Below are 14735 nucleotides of genomic sequence, written 5' to 3'. Positions count from 1 at the left end.
CCTCAACTAGGGGCACAGCTCCTGTCTGTTTCATCTTGTAAACACAGGGATTAGCTTTAGAAAGGACACTTCCTGACTCTGGCACTGCGATCTGAGAGGAGGAAGCAAAGCTACTTTTGAATGCAGCCATGGGGTGGAGTGACAGGAAGTTGGGAGTTCTCACCAGAGGGCATCCTTTTAATGTATGTGTATGAGGAAGGAGGTAAATGCATTCCTGATGCACAGGAGGAGAAAGGAGTGGTGGAGTGGGCTCGAGAGATGTGGAAAAAGCTGGAGAGAGATGACTCATAAAATGTGTAAATTCGAGGCATCTTTAAAGACTGCACAGAATTAGAGAAGGTGAATTTGTAGGAGCACCAAGCTTTATGTGTATCACTGAGAAGCCTGTGAGTAGAGGCAGAAAAGGCAATCAACTGGAGATCTATAAAATTAGGAGTTTGTCAGATGTAGGAGATGAAAGGCAGACAGAGAATTGAAGACTTTGGCAAGAGGGTGACTTAGGAAACTTGCTTTATAGTCATGATGGGACTAAAGATGATGTGAGAACAGCTGAAGGAAAGAGGGAGCAGAGCTCATAAAGGGACTGGAAAGCAGACACAGTGAGATCGAGGGAACTGAAAGAACCTGTGACTGTGTCAAGAAATGTGAGATGTGGATGGAGGGAAGGAGTTCCTGGTAACGACAAGTTTTAGGGTCTGATCATGAAAATGGAGTAGAAGTCATTAAAGTTTAAAAAGTCAGCTAATGGAAAGTGTTTTTAATCCAGAATGATACTATTTCTTGTTAACACAACTAATTTTTTTTCATAAAAATTAATTTGTTGAAAAAATTTTATTTCAGTGTGAAACTATGTATTGTGTAGAAGACACCCTTTCCGGGTTACCAAACTCTAAACTTGTCCTTTTTAATGAGCCATTTTATAACTCTATAATTATAGATGACTAATAGACTTGCAAATTATATCCTGTCTGATAAAGGTTAGACTGGAAAACCCATTTTGCCTTCATTTACAATTGACTAATATACCTTCACTCCATATAAATCTGAATTTAACTTATTTTTTTGAACTGTTTATAGTATCTGCCTGATTCCCTTACCAATTAGCAAGTAGAGTAAAATCTTTAACCTGTGTTCATTTTTATGCCTGTATGAAAGTCATGATTTAACTTGCACTTAAAAAAAAATTATCTTTTAACAAAGTGTATTTTTTTTTATAACAAACTGGTAAGAAAAGTAGAGTTGTTTTGCACTTTTACAAATCTTTTAAATGTCTAACATAATAGAAGACAGCTGGTTTCCCATATCTACCTTCAATCTCCTGTAGTTATGTTGTTTTAGTTGAAGTATATGAAGAAAATGTGACCTCACAGAGATATTTAGTTGGAAGAGGGAGGAGTATTTTAATATCCTTTTCAGATAACTGTGTATATTCTTATTAATACTGTATCAAAATTTGCCAAGTTGTAGCTTCTTAAAGGTTAGTTGCAATATGGGATCTAAAACCACTTCAATGAACTTTACATACTCTGTTAAATTATAAATTTATTGATCTGTCTTTCATTTTGAAAGGATCTTTTATTTACGCATGACTTTCTAACATCAGGCATTGGTTATTGGGAAAACATTGGTTCACAAAGTCATGCAGATCTTCCAAATGTTGACACATCCCATAATGCATGTTTTTTAAAATTACATTGCTATTATCACATTCAGTCTCAAAAAAACCTTAAATATGAGGAAGCTTTCAAATTTTACAGGTGGCTATGTTTTCCAAAATCCTAATTTTCACCTGTAAGCTTGAATTTTACCATTAGCAACAGATACACTCAGTTATTTTCTGTGACAGGCTCATTCCCTCATTTTTAGGAAATATTTGCCAGATACTTAAGTCTACATCTGGCTTTCCTGGTGCAGCCTGTTCATCAGTAATTCCAGTAAAAATGGCATTTCACAAATAGCAACTAGTATAGCTTACAGTTCAACAACTGCACAATAGAGAGTGACCTTGATGGTGGAGTAGAAAGACCCTGAGCTCATCTTCACTAATGAGAACACCAAAATCACAACTATCTGCAGAACAACCATCAGTGAAAAGACCAGAACTTACCAGAAAAGATCTACAGCCAAAGGGGAAGACTGGAGATAGAATCAAATCCCATACTTTTGGGTAGGTAACCCACAAACTGGAGAACAATTGTAATGCAGAGATTCACCCACAGGAGTGAGAGTTCTGAATCCCTTCTCAGGCTCTCCAGGCTGGGTGTCCTACACTGGGAAGTTGAGTTCCCAAGGTACTTGGCTTTGAGTGCAGGAGGACTTAATTTGGGGAGCCCCGAAGGACTATGGGAAAAAGACTTATTGTTGGTCAGTCATAAGTCATATTTGACTCTTTGTGACCCCGTGAGCTGTAGCTCACCAGGCTCCTCTGTCCTCTACCATCTCCTGGAGTTTGCTTAGATTTATGTCCATTGAGTCAGTGATGCTATCTAACTGTCTCATCCTCTGCCATCCCCTTCTCCTCTTGCCTTCAATCTTTCCCAGCATCAGGGTCTTTTCCAGTAAGGAGGTTCTTTGCAATAGGTGGCCAAAAGTATTGGAGCATTAACTTCAGCACCAGTCCTTCCAATGAATATTTAGGGTTGATTTCCTTTAGGATTGACTAGTTTGATCTCTTTCCAACCCAAGAGTCTTCTCCAGAACCACAATTAGAAAGCATTGATTTTTCAGTGCTCAGCCTTCGTTATGGTCCAGCTCTCACATCCGTACATGACTACTGGGTAAAAGGTAGCTTTGATTATACCGACCTTGTCAGGAAAGTGATGTCTCTGCTTTTTAATATGCTGTCTAGGTTTGTCATAGTTTTCCTTCCAAGGAGCAAGTGTCTTTTAATTTCATGGCTGCAGTCACTGTCAGCAGTGATTTTGGAACACTCCAAAATAAAATCTATCACTGCTTCAACTTTTTCCCCTTTTATTTGCCATAAAGTAATAGGACTGGATGCCATAATTTTAGTTTTTTTCAACGTTGAGTTTCAAGCCAGCTTGAGAAGAAAGAGACTGTATTTTAAAGGGCACACACAAAATCTCACATGCAGTGGGACCCAGGGAAAAATCAATAATCTGATAGAAGCCTGGGCCAGGCTTACCTGCTGGTCTTGGACAGTCTTCTGGAGAGATGGGGGACAGCTGCAGCTTACCTTGAGGAAACAGACACTGGTTTCAGACATATTTGGGAACATTCTACTTTGTCAACACGGAGACTGATGGCAATGAGCATCTTGGCACATTAGCACCAAGACCTGGCCCCACCCAACAGCCTGTAGGCACCAGTGCTGGGATGCCTCTGGCCAAACAAGTAACTGGATGGGGACAAAGGTCCACCCAACATCAGACAGACTACCTAAAGATTTCCTGAGCACTCAGCCACCTCTAGACACTCCCCAAGGCACAATCTTGCCCACCTGAGGGCAGAGACCCAGTTCCATCACCAGTGGGCAGGCAGTGACCTCTCCCTCCAGGAAGCATGCACTAACCCCTAGACCAGCCTCATCCAACATGGGGGAAGATAACAAAACAAGAAAACTATGATCCCACAGCCTGTGGACCAAGTCCACAGATAGCAAGCCAGACTCTACCGTGGGACCAGCTGGCCCTGGCCCTGTCCACTACCAGGTCAACACAAGCTTCAAAATACCCTGAACCCCATACCCAACTGTGCCAGGAACCAGCCTCCCCACCAGTGATCTAAAATGAGCTCTAGGATACCTGGGCCCTGCACCCAGATTCCAGGACCCAGACCTGTCTACCAGTAGTCCAGCACTAACCCCAAGACCTCAATTCACCTGCCAGTGGGTGAGCAGCAGCTCCAGAGTCTTTGGGACCCTGACTCCATCCACCAATGAGCCAGTGGTAACCCCAGATCCCCCTGGGGTTGTGCAGCCAGCCGCTTCATGAGTATGCCCCGTTAAACAGCAGCCAGCAGCATCCACAACAAGGCAGAGCCTGGCAAACATCTATCAGACTGGGGGACAAACAAAGCCTACCAGACTGCCCACATAGTTAGCCCACCACAACAGAAGGACCCATGCAGCCTTCTTAGGCAGAATCCTAAGACCTTAAAACTTAGGTGATGAGAAGGGAAGACATTGCTGGGACACAGGGCATCTCCTACAGAAAGCTACTTCTCCAAGGTCAAGAAATGTAACTAACCTACTACATACATAAACATGCAAACAGAAACTTAGACATAGTGAGGCTGCAGAAGAACATATTTCAGAGGAAGGAACAAGATAAAATCCCAGTAGAACTAAGTGACATGGACACAGGCAATCTACTTGAGAAGGAGTTCAGATGATCACAAAACTTGGGAGAGAAGAATAGAAGCACAGAGCAAGAAGATAGAAGTTTTTAACAGAGTTAGAAAATATAAAGAGCAACCAAATAGAGATGAAGAATAGCATAACTGAAATGAAAAAAACACTAGAAAGCTAGAGTTTCCCAGTCAATAGTAGTTTCAGGCAGTAGTTTCCTAGTCAATAGTAGACTAAATGATTCAGAAGAATGAGTCAGTAAGCTGGAAGACAGAGTAATGGAAATCACTGCTGCTGAACAGAAAGAAAAAAGTATGAAAAGAAATAAGGACAATTTAAGAGACCTCTAGGACAACATCAAGTGGACTACTATTTGAGTTATAGGAGTTTAAGAAGGAGAAGAGTCAGGGTGAGAAAATATTTGTCCAGAAAGCACACAGAATCCCATACAAGATGAACTCAAATGATAAAAATTAAAGATGAAGAGAGAATATTAAAATCGGGAAGGGAAAAGCAACAAATAGCAAACAAGGGAACTCCCATAAAGCTATCAGCTGATTTTTCAGCAGAAACTCTGCAAGCCAGAAATGCATGGCATGATACATTTAAAGTGATTAAAGGGAAAAACCTACAACCAAGAATACCCTATCCAACAAGGCTCTCATTCAGATTTTGATGGAGAAATCAAAAGCTTTGCAGACAAACAAAATCTAAAAGAATTCAGCACCCAACCAGATTTACAAAAAATGCTAATGGGAACGCTCCAGGTGAAAAAGCTGGAACCAGAAACAAGACAATTACAAAGTGAAAAAAGTTCACTGGCAAAGGCAAACATATACTAAAGGTAGGAGATCATCCCCACACAAAGTTAGTAGGGAGGTTAAAAGACAAAAGTGGTAAAATCACCTGTATCTGCAATAAGTAGTTAACAGATACACAAAACAATCAGACCCAAGATATGACATCAAGAATACTAATGATGAGGAGAGGAGAGTACAAATGCTGGGTTTTAAAAATGCGTTTGAAGCTAAGAGACCCCCCCAATTAAAACAATCATGTGTGTGTGTGCTAAGTTGCCTCAGTCATGTCTGACTCTTTGCAGCTCTGTGGACTGTAACCCACCAGGCTCCTCTGTCCATGGAATTTTCCCAGCAAGAATACTGAAATGGGTTGCCATTTCCTCCCCCAGAGGATCTTCCCAACCCAGGGATCAAACCCATGTCTCCTGTGTTTCCTGCACTGCAGGCAAATTCTTTATCTCTGAGCCACCAGGGAAGCCCCCTAACAGACACAAAAGGAGAAATCACACAATAATTATACAATTTCCTAAAGATAAAAACTATATTTCAGTATCTTATGTTTACTTCTCATGTGGTCACACAGACTATTAAAAAGACCTACACTGAAGGACTGAGATTTAAAACTAATAATTTTTATTATTTCAAAAAGGACATTTTCAAGGATCTTGAAATTTTCTTTACTGTGAACAGGAGGAAGTGAAGAATCCAACAAGTACCAGTTTAGTGCCACTGTCTCGATTCATTTTAAAGCATCGAAGTGTTTGTCCACTATTGCTTTTGCATCATTGGTGCAATTATCAATTTGTTAGAAAAACAAATAATGCTTTAATGTTATTATGAAAGTACATTTGCTCTTCTGGACACACTAGGAGAGTCTCAGGTATTCCCAGGGGACCAAAAACCACACTTTGAAAACCATGGTCTTACCAGATTCTCTTGCATTTTTTTTTAACTGAAGTAGATCTTTTTAACAGAGGTAGCTATGAAGAAAGCTTTGTGAAAGACTGCAGGACAATCCAGGGAAGGAGTGAGAATGGAGAAGAATTTTTCCAGTAGCTCCTATCTCTACTGGTCAAAGTTTTGCCCCAGAAATCATCAAGTCTGCACTGCTAGTTTTCTAATACCTGGGTGCCTTGCATTTTCTCAGGGAAGCCCCAGGATGGAAGGTGAGTTACTGTGCCCACATGCAGATAGTAAGCGAAGCTCTACTGGGACAGAGCCCATGTAGAGAAGGTCACTGTAGTGCATCTGGGGTAAAGTTAATGGTTGGAAAAGGTAAGGCCAAGAGGCTCTGGCCTTATATGGAAAAGGTACTTGAAATAGGAAGTTAATTTGCCAACAATAGTAAGACTTTAAAAGTCATCAGCTCCCTAAGAATTTGAGCAGCATAGAAGACATATTGGATACAAATATTCATACTGGCAATAATTTACAAAGTCATGTTACATTATTCTCCAACAGCATTCAGTGGTCCTAATATGAGAAGGCTGTAACTACACTGCAGATATGACTAAAGATTTCTGGGATAGGATTAGTGAAGGTGAAAGGAGGTGAGGCTATAGGTGATAAATGAAGTGAGTAATCATATGATTTGGACATAGCAAACAGGAATCATACTTCAGGGTGGGCCCAAAATAATCAGAGAAATGAACTGGAAGCCCTAACATTTTGAAATCTCATTGAGTAGGAAAGAATAGAAGAATAAAAGTGGAAGCATACAAAATTGTGATCACAAGACAGTATATTGAAATTTATTATTTTGGTAGGGAAATACTTGGGCAAAATGAAGAATCATTCTTGAGCCATGGAAATGAATTTATGAAGCAGAATCAAAATGAAAATTCCATTTGATTTAATATTAAAGATGGATATATTGACCACATAGAAGTCTCTCAGGATGATAGTAAGAGCTGAGGGAGTGGAGTGAAGTGAATAAGAGATACAAGATGGTAAAGCTGTCAATGAATACAGGAAAGTGAGCTAGAGGTTGGTAGACCCAGCAATAAGAAGGAATGGGGGGAGGCATTGCGGTGGCATTCACTAATTCTATCGTCTAGCTGGACTGAGTATCAGTTGTTCACCAGGCACTACACTAGGTGCAGGGAACACAAAGATGAGCAAGACAGTCCCATAACCTAACAAGGAAACAAACAGGAAAACAAACATTATAATGCAATGAGGTATGTGTTTTAATTAATGTTTAAGGGGTTGGGGGCAGGAGCAGAAGGGGACGACAGAGGATGAGATGGCTGGATGGCATCACTGACTCGATGGCCGTGAGTCTGAGTGAACTCCGGGAGTTGGTGATGGACAGGGAGGCCTGGTGTGCTGCGATTCATGGGATTGCAAAGAGTCGGACACGACTGGGCAACTGAACTGAACTGAACTGAACAACAAGCTTAGGAGGTCATAGTAGCAGGCACTGAAGTTAAGTCTTGAAATGAATTGATTTAGAGTTTTGCAGGTGAAAAGAGAAGGAAAAGAACTCAAAGTAAAAGGGAGAACACAATCATAGCCAATCACTGAGAGAGAGATTCAGCAGAGAGAGACTAAGAACGGTGGAGGAACTTGATTACTTTGATAACTTTTAAAATACATTTAGCATGTGTTGTGTGTTGTTTAGAAATTCTTTCAAGGTTTTTTATTTTTGTTGCAATGTACAAATATATATATATGAATATATAATTTAAAGATAATTCACGTTTTCAGTTTGTTTATTTTCTTGGCATTCACATTTTTTAGCTCTCAGGAGTTCTGAAAAAGGATTACGGAAGCTAGTCATCACAGGACTATCCATCTCACCTCAAACTTGGGGGTGTGATGGGAGATCACAGGTCCGTTCAAGACAAAGACTGAGCACTCTGTTCCAGGATCCATAAGTTACAAATGCTCACTCAAGAGTACTGAGCATTTGTATAAGAATATTACGCATGAAAATCAAGAGTATTATCTTTAGAATTGTCTGCTTACTTTAAAGGATATATTCTGGTTGCTTCCCCCTTCTTTTGCAATTTTTGAAGGAAGATTATTCGTATTATTTTTATGGCATTGGTTTCACTTCCAATTTTTAGAGAAACAACCAAAAAAAAGGAAAATAGCCTTGTAAATGATTATTAGTCCTTTAAAATGGTCCTGTGGATAAATGATCAGATGGTGAGGGCCTTGAAGACTTTTGCTCTGCCTATAAATGGTCACTAGCTGATGTGCTTCTCAACATCATTCTCCTATATTCAGTTTTAGAGCAAATAGTAGAGACAGCACAGGATGGGTGATAGAGTATAGTGACCTGAGTTCCATTCTGGCTGCATAACTAAGCTAGGCACTGGCTACAGGCAGATTTCTGTCTTTCCAGAAATTCATTTTCTTCTTCTATAAAATTAGCTTGAGTGTAGTTTTCATGGGGTAGACCTGAACGCCTGAAGATCATAGGACTCAGTCAGCAGGGTTGACTTGGCAGAGCTGTGACATTCTTAGTGTGCCCTCGGGAGCTATAACCAGTCCCACAAGGACCTTCCCAGGCTGCTCCCTGACTGTGGTTTGCCTGGTCCTGGATCCTCTGCTTAGTCCCACATCACCTGCCTGTGTGTCCCTCAACATCCTCTTCCCCCAAGAGGCTCTGTGTCTTTCATTAAATTCCCAAAGTGACCATGATCCAGTAAAAAAGTGGGGGAAAAACCTTGTTCTGCCAGACCTATAGGATCAATGCAACCAGCTTCCAGCTGGAAGCATGGAATAGGCAGGTGAGGACGAAGTCTATTCAGCCAGTTAGACACAGTTCCTTTGGAGGAACCTGAGGAGGCTTCTTGATGTCAAGTTAGGGGTCTCATTCATCACATTTTACCATGTACAAAAGCAAACACTATAATCAAGAATGTTAAAGAGTACATTCTTGAACATACATTTGTGAAAGATTTTGTTACATCACCTGTCTCTGAGTAAATGTTTCTTAATTTGAGGAAAGGCCTGGAAGTAACTGGCCTGTAACCCAGAAAAAAATCCAAAGGACTTTCATACACTGGATCTCATATCATTGGTCAAGTGAATCCAAAATAAGCAGAGTACTTTATATGATTGCTAAGGTGCTCAGGGACCCAATCTCTTATCACAGGGAGATCAAGGAAAATTGACTCAAGGACGTCTCTCCAAGGACAGAATTCCAATGGTTTATCAGTAATATCTCACTTCAGACAATGCGCTTACATTTACACCTCGGTTTCCTCATTGATGAAATGAAGTTCAGAAGAGACGAGTGCTTCTCAACGTATGACCATGGAACTCCCTTCACAGAATCATCTAGAGTTTCTAGATTTAAACTTAAAACCTTTCCAGATGAGCCTCAAATACTTTATACTAAAGGAGAAAGTTAAACACAAAAGATGCCATGCTACATGATTACATTTATATGACATTGAAGTATAGGCAAAGCTACAGAAAAGAAAGCAGCCTGATGGTTGCCTGGAGGCTGTGGGGAAGGGAGGAGAAAGATGGATTGCAAACGGGGTACAACACAACTTTGTGGGAGTGATGCAACTGTTTTATATTGTGATTGCAGTGGAGGTGACATAACTGTGTACAATTACCAAAATTCATCAAAGTGTACTTTTTAAGTAAACGAATTTTGCTGTAGGAAACTTATACTTTATCCAAAACTTTCCAAATTCCTGGACCTTATTAAAATCTGAATTTCTAATAAGTTCCTACGGTGAATGTTTTATTCACTAAAATTTGGGGACTACTGAGTTTAATCATTTATTCATCCCTTACAAATTTAGGATTCCATAAAACTCCAATTTGGCTGACAGTGGCAAAGCGTTATTTAATGTCAAAGATAGATGACAAAGGATATTTTTAGCTGTTCCAAAGACTATGAAAAATATGAAAGGCTAAGAACTCTAAAAAGTTAAAAGAAAAAAATTTTTAAGCTTGGCAAACCTCTGTCTAGAGAACAAATTTAGAAGGAGTCAGTGTGTGGGTTAGGAGGACTTCGAGCATTGGTTGTGATACCTGGGTCATGCCTAGACAGAGAGTTCCTTTGCCTCTCTGTTGAATACATGGACATCTGCTGTCTAGAAGAACACAGGCTTTGAGAGCAAGATGAGCCAAAACAGGCACTAGCATGATTTTGCTCTGCCTACCAGCATCGTTCTCATTCCTGCTAGTCTGAGTTTTAAATAATTTTAATAAGTGAACTCTTTTCCAAGTCTCCAAGGCCTATTTTATTGTTAGAGAAACACAACACGATGGCCTGCCGAAGGTCTTGGAACAGAGCTAATCACCCCAGAAGAGCTGAGCAAGGAAAGGGCTGGAATTCCAACTCTTCTGCCACTCGTGGATTATGACATCATCCAAGTTAATTGATCACATTCCTCTCTACCTTTCCATTTGGGACCATGCATTGTGCAGAATTTTTTTTTTTTGTTAATCCAAAACAAAAAGTACTCACCCTCTGGAGTGGTGCCCTGGCGTGTGAGATCACGTTATTGATGGCTAACTGCTGTCAACTACTGGAGAGGGACCACAAGCTGCCAGCTGTTGCCTGGTAACAGCCTCAAAGTGGGCAGACGAGACCATGAGAAGGTCCAAAAACCAAAGAGGATTTCAACACTTGGAGTATAATAAATGAGTGGTTCCTTAACAAACAAAAACATGGAAAGAAAGAATGCACAAAGGCCCAAATGGGAAGCAATGAACTTGGAATGAACAGGCTAAAGTATAGAAACTCATCATAGTCCTCTTTGGCCAACAGAGGAAAGGTGGACCTTGCAGTCACTCTCTCCTGCCTCCTTGGCTGCCTAGCTGCTTGCTTTTGTCCTCCTTCCCTCTCTGCCCCTCTCTTCCTGCTACCTTCACTCTCTTCCCTTAGTCAACAAAAGTCAGCGCCCTTTAAACAGAACCAAAAGATGACTAGAAAAATATAATGAATACAAAAGACAGTTCCTTAAGAGGAGCTTGTAATTTTGTGGGAGAAACCGATAGCTAAACACTGACAATTAATATAAAAACTGGTCAGTGAACCTAAGTACCCAGGAGCCCAAGGGAGCAAGTGCTTTGCTCTCCTTACAGATGTGTTCTCACTTTCTAACAGTTCTCAACCAGCAGACATTTGATGGTATCTGCAGACATGTATGGCAAAAGGACTAGACAGCAGAGAGAATTCAAGTGATGATATAGGTCTGATAACTGTGCAAAAAGGAGAGGGAAGGAAGGTGGATTGAGCAGAATGAGCCTCAGACATAAGGCAGCTCTGGAAAAGTTGTGGTCAGGCTGGTGAGGTGCCCCTGTGCACATCCGGCTCCTCTGAGTCCTGTATCACACGGGAGCGGCCCTTCTCTAGTCTCCCCACCATGCCCATCCACAGAGGTGCTGACAATGCTTTCAAGAGCTTTCCTCTAGAAGGGACTGAATGGTACACCTCTGCGGCCACCACAAACAGACTATGACTGTGTTGTTAAGTAGAGTTTATTAAAGGTCTCCATTTTCCTTCCCAAAAGCTAAGTTGCACATCCGCACAGAATGAGGAGAATGTACAATTGAAATTTTTCTCCCCAAAGCCTTTTTGTTCATAGAGCAACGGACCTGACTTTTTGTTGCGTGTGTCCATACAACACTGGAAGAGAGACTTGTCCTCTTGTGTCACAAGTTAAGTGAAGAAAAGTCGTGATCATGTGCTACCGCCACTGCTGCTAAGTCGCCCCCGTTGTGTCTGACTCTGACTATGGACTGTAGCTTGCCATGCTCCTCCTCTGTCCATGCGATTCTCCAGGCAGGAGTTCTGGAGTGGGTTGACATGCCCTCCTCCAGCATGTGCCACTATGAGACCACAATTTCTGCCCCTGGAATGTCAGTTAACAAGAAGGATCAGAACACACACACACATTTTTCTATAATAATTACCTATTATCTCCACAGCATATTGGCTGTAGGTGGCTGAAGCCACCCTGCTCTGTATAGCCCATCACCAAGGGAGCAGCTTCAACTCCAGGAACTTGGTCTTTCAGATGTCTAAAGAATCCTCTCTCGGCCAATAATGAAAAGCCATACCGGAAATACTTAATATTCTCTGTCATTTTATTTGGAAGAATACAAAGGGACAGTGAAACTCCTTGAGTGCTTTCAGTCTCTCTTGGCATCTTGATTTTGGCAGGTCTAAAACCACATCACCTGGGGAGCCACCTGACTTCTGTGCTTGCCCCTTAAAGGAAAACATGGTTCTCCTGTTGTGTTGTTGATTGTACTGAAGCCTGCTGCGCTCCTCAGGAAATGATGCAACCATATTCCAAACAGAAACCTTAGCCCCTGCCACCAGTCAGAACATGCTGTCCCTGTGATTAATGCAAACTGTACTCAGTCACAAAGAAGACCCCTATTGTCCGCAGCTGGCATTTGGACCCATTGACTGTTGGATGATAAGGAGCCACTCTGGTGTTGTGGATTTAAGGATAAGATGTGGAATGTGACACAGTCCTGGGTGGAACTTCATAAATCCCAACTGTCAAGAGTAACTCTGATAAAATAGAAGGGAGAAAGTAAACAAAAGAAAGAGGGAGATCCTGTGTTCATGTGTGCTGGTTTGCTTTCTTCTCATCCTCTTTGTGATGTTTTGAGCAAAGTAACGAGCATTACAGCTCACAGTGAGGGTCTGTAGTTCACAACCAGCTTCAGGAAATTGGAAAAGAACAGAATGCAGTTCTGCCAGCAAGCTCAGCTCAGGGCACTTAGGAAATCCTATCACATGAATTCATGAAATTCCCAAAGGGAAGTGACCCCATATCAGGTGCTCTCCTTTGGGGCACATCACACGCAGGGTAGTTTATAGGAAAAAATCCAAGTTCCCAGCTCTCATGTATCAGAAATAGCTAGGGAGCTGAGGAAGTGGGAGCTTCTTATAGTATTATTTTTTCCAGAGGACTCAGCATATTTATTTTATCTGGAAATGATTTCCGGGAAAGAAAAGCTACTGCACTCTGCCTTGTCAATGTCAGAAGACTTATCATACACAAACACTCAATAATGACTTTAAAAAGTGATTATGAGTGGTGCATTGCTTGATGCAGCACACACTACAGTAATAATCCAAATTGCCTGTGACTTATGAGTATATTTGGCAACAACCACTAGTTCCCACTGTAGTGTGAAATTAACACCACAGACTGTAGCTGTGGCATTTATTGAGCACAAGGGAGCTGATTATAGCCTCATAAATTCAAAGGCAACCTCTGCTATTACTTAATTAGAATCAGTATCTGTGCATAAATTACAGTAGCAATAACTAGTACTGTTAGAGTTAAAGATTTGTCAGCTTCCTTATTATACAACAACCCCCTATTTTTCCACATAAACCTATAATTTAGGGAGGTTGTAAGTTGTCTATAAAAATGGTTCAGAGGGGAAAATTGGCACAGGGTATCCTGGAGGCCACTAGTGTTTTGTTTCTAAGTAGATTTTTAAAATATTAATCTTGTGCTATTGCTTTTTTTAAAGACTAAAATACTATATCTCTAATCCATCCCTAGTAATAAATTATCTTGGCTACACATGCATGTTTTAATAGTACAAAACTTTATTTTAAAGCTAGTGTTGCCTTGGCACTTTTCCTTCTAGGATGCTTTGTATTTTCTTAACTATTATAAATCAAACTTTATACACACACTCCTAGTGAACTTTAGATTATTACCCTCCAAATCTATTTTTATTCTTTGCTAATGTGTATAATACTTTTACATAGTTGTAATCAATATGTGCATTTTCTTTTGGATCCAGCTTTAAAATTTTTGACTTAATGCTTTTTTTATACGCACGTGAGCCCCAACAATAGAATCCATGTATGGCTCAGTATTCTATCAGTTAATCTAGAACATGTTAGAAAGATAAAATCAGAGTCGCATAATATCTTTGCATCATGCAAATATGTGTTCCAGCTTTAAAGGTAATTTTTAGCTATAGGAGAGCCAGTTGTGAGTCATCCAGATAACAGTTGATCAAGAATATGCTACGGGTCCAGAAAATAATATGAAACCATTAGTTTTTTGGCCCTATACTGTATTTTTAAATATCACTGGGCTAAATTAACAATTTTTCAACTGGATGTTTTTTCACTCTGTACGTGCTTCCTGTTTCATTTACAAAGTTGGAGGCACATCATTTATAAAATGAGAAACTGCATATAAAGAGGCAGGATAGCTTTCTTTCTGCTTTAATTATAGCTAATAACATTTTTTTGTACTCCAAGTGTGGATGATAAAGCTTTTAGTAGTACAATATTTTTAATTTTTTAAACATTATTTTACTTATTTATTTGGCTGTGTTGGGTCTTAGTCATGGCACACAGGATCGTCCTTGCATCACGTGGGATCTTTACTTGTGGCACATGGACTCTCTAGTTGTGATTCCAGGGCTTCAGTACTTGTGGCACATAGGGTTAGCTGCTCTGCAGCATGTGGGATCTTTGTTCCTAGAGCAGGGATCAAACCCACACCCCCTGCATTGCAGAGCAGATTCTTAACCACTGGAGTACCAGGGAAGTCCCGGTACAATAGTTTTTAAAATCACGCTTTGAAACTCTGTTTGTACAAATGCATCAGGCAGATAATTTGAAAAATAGAATATACTATTGCTAATAATGGGCT

The sequence above is a fragment of the Capricornis sumatraensis genome, chromosome 6 (assembly GCF_032405125.1).
Source record: "Capricornis sumatraensis isolate serow.1 chromosome 6, serow.2, whole genome shotgun sequence".
Classification (NCBI taxonomy): Eukaryota; Metazoa; Chordata; class Mammalia; order Artiodactyla; family Bovidae; genus Capricornis; species Capricornis sumatraensis.
Note: the sequence above shows the minus strand (reverse complement) of the source record.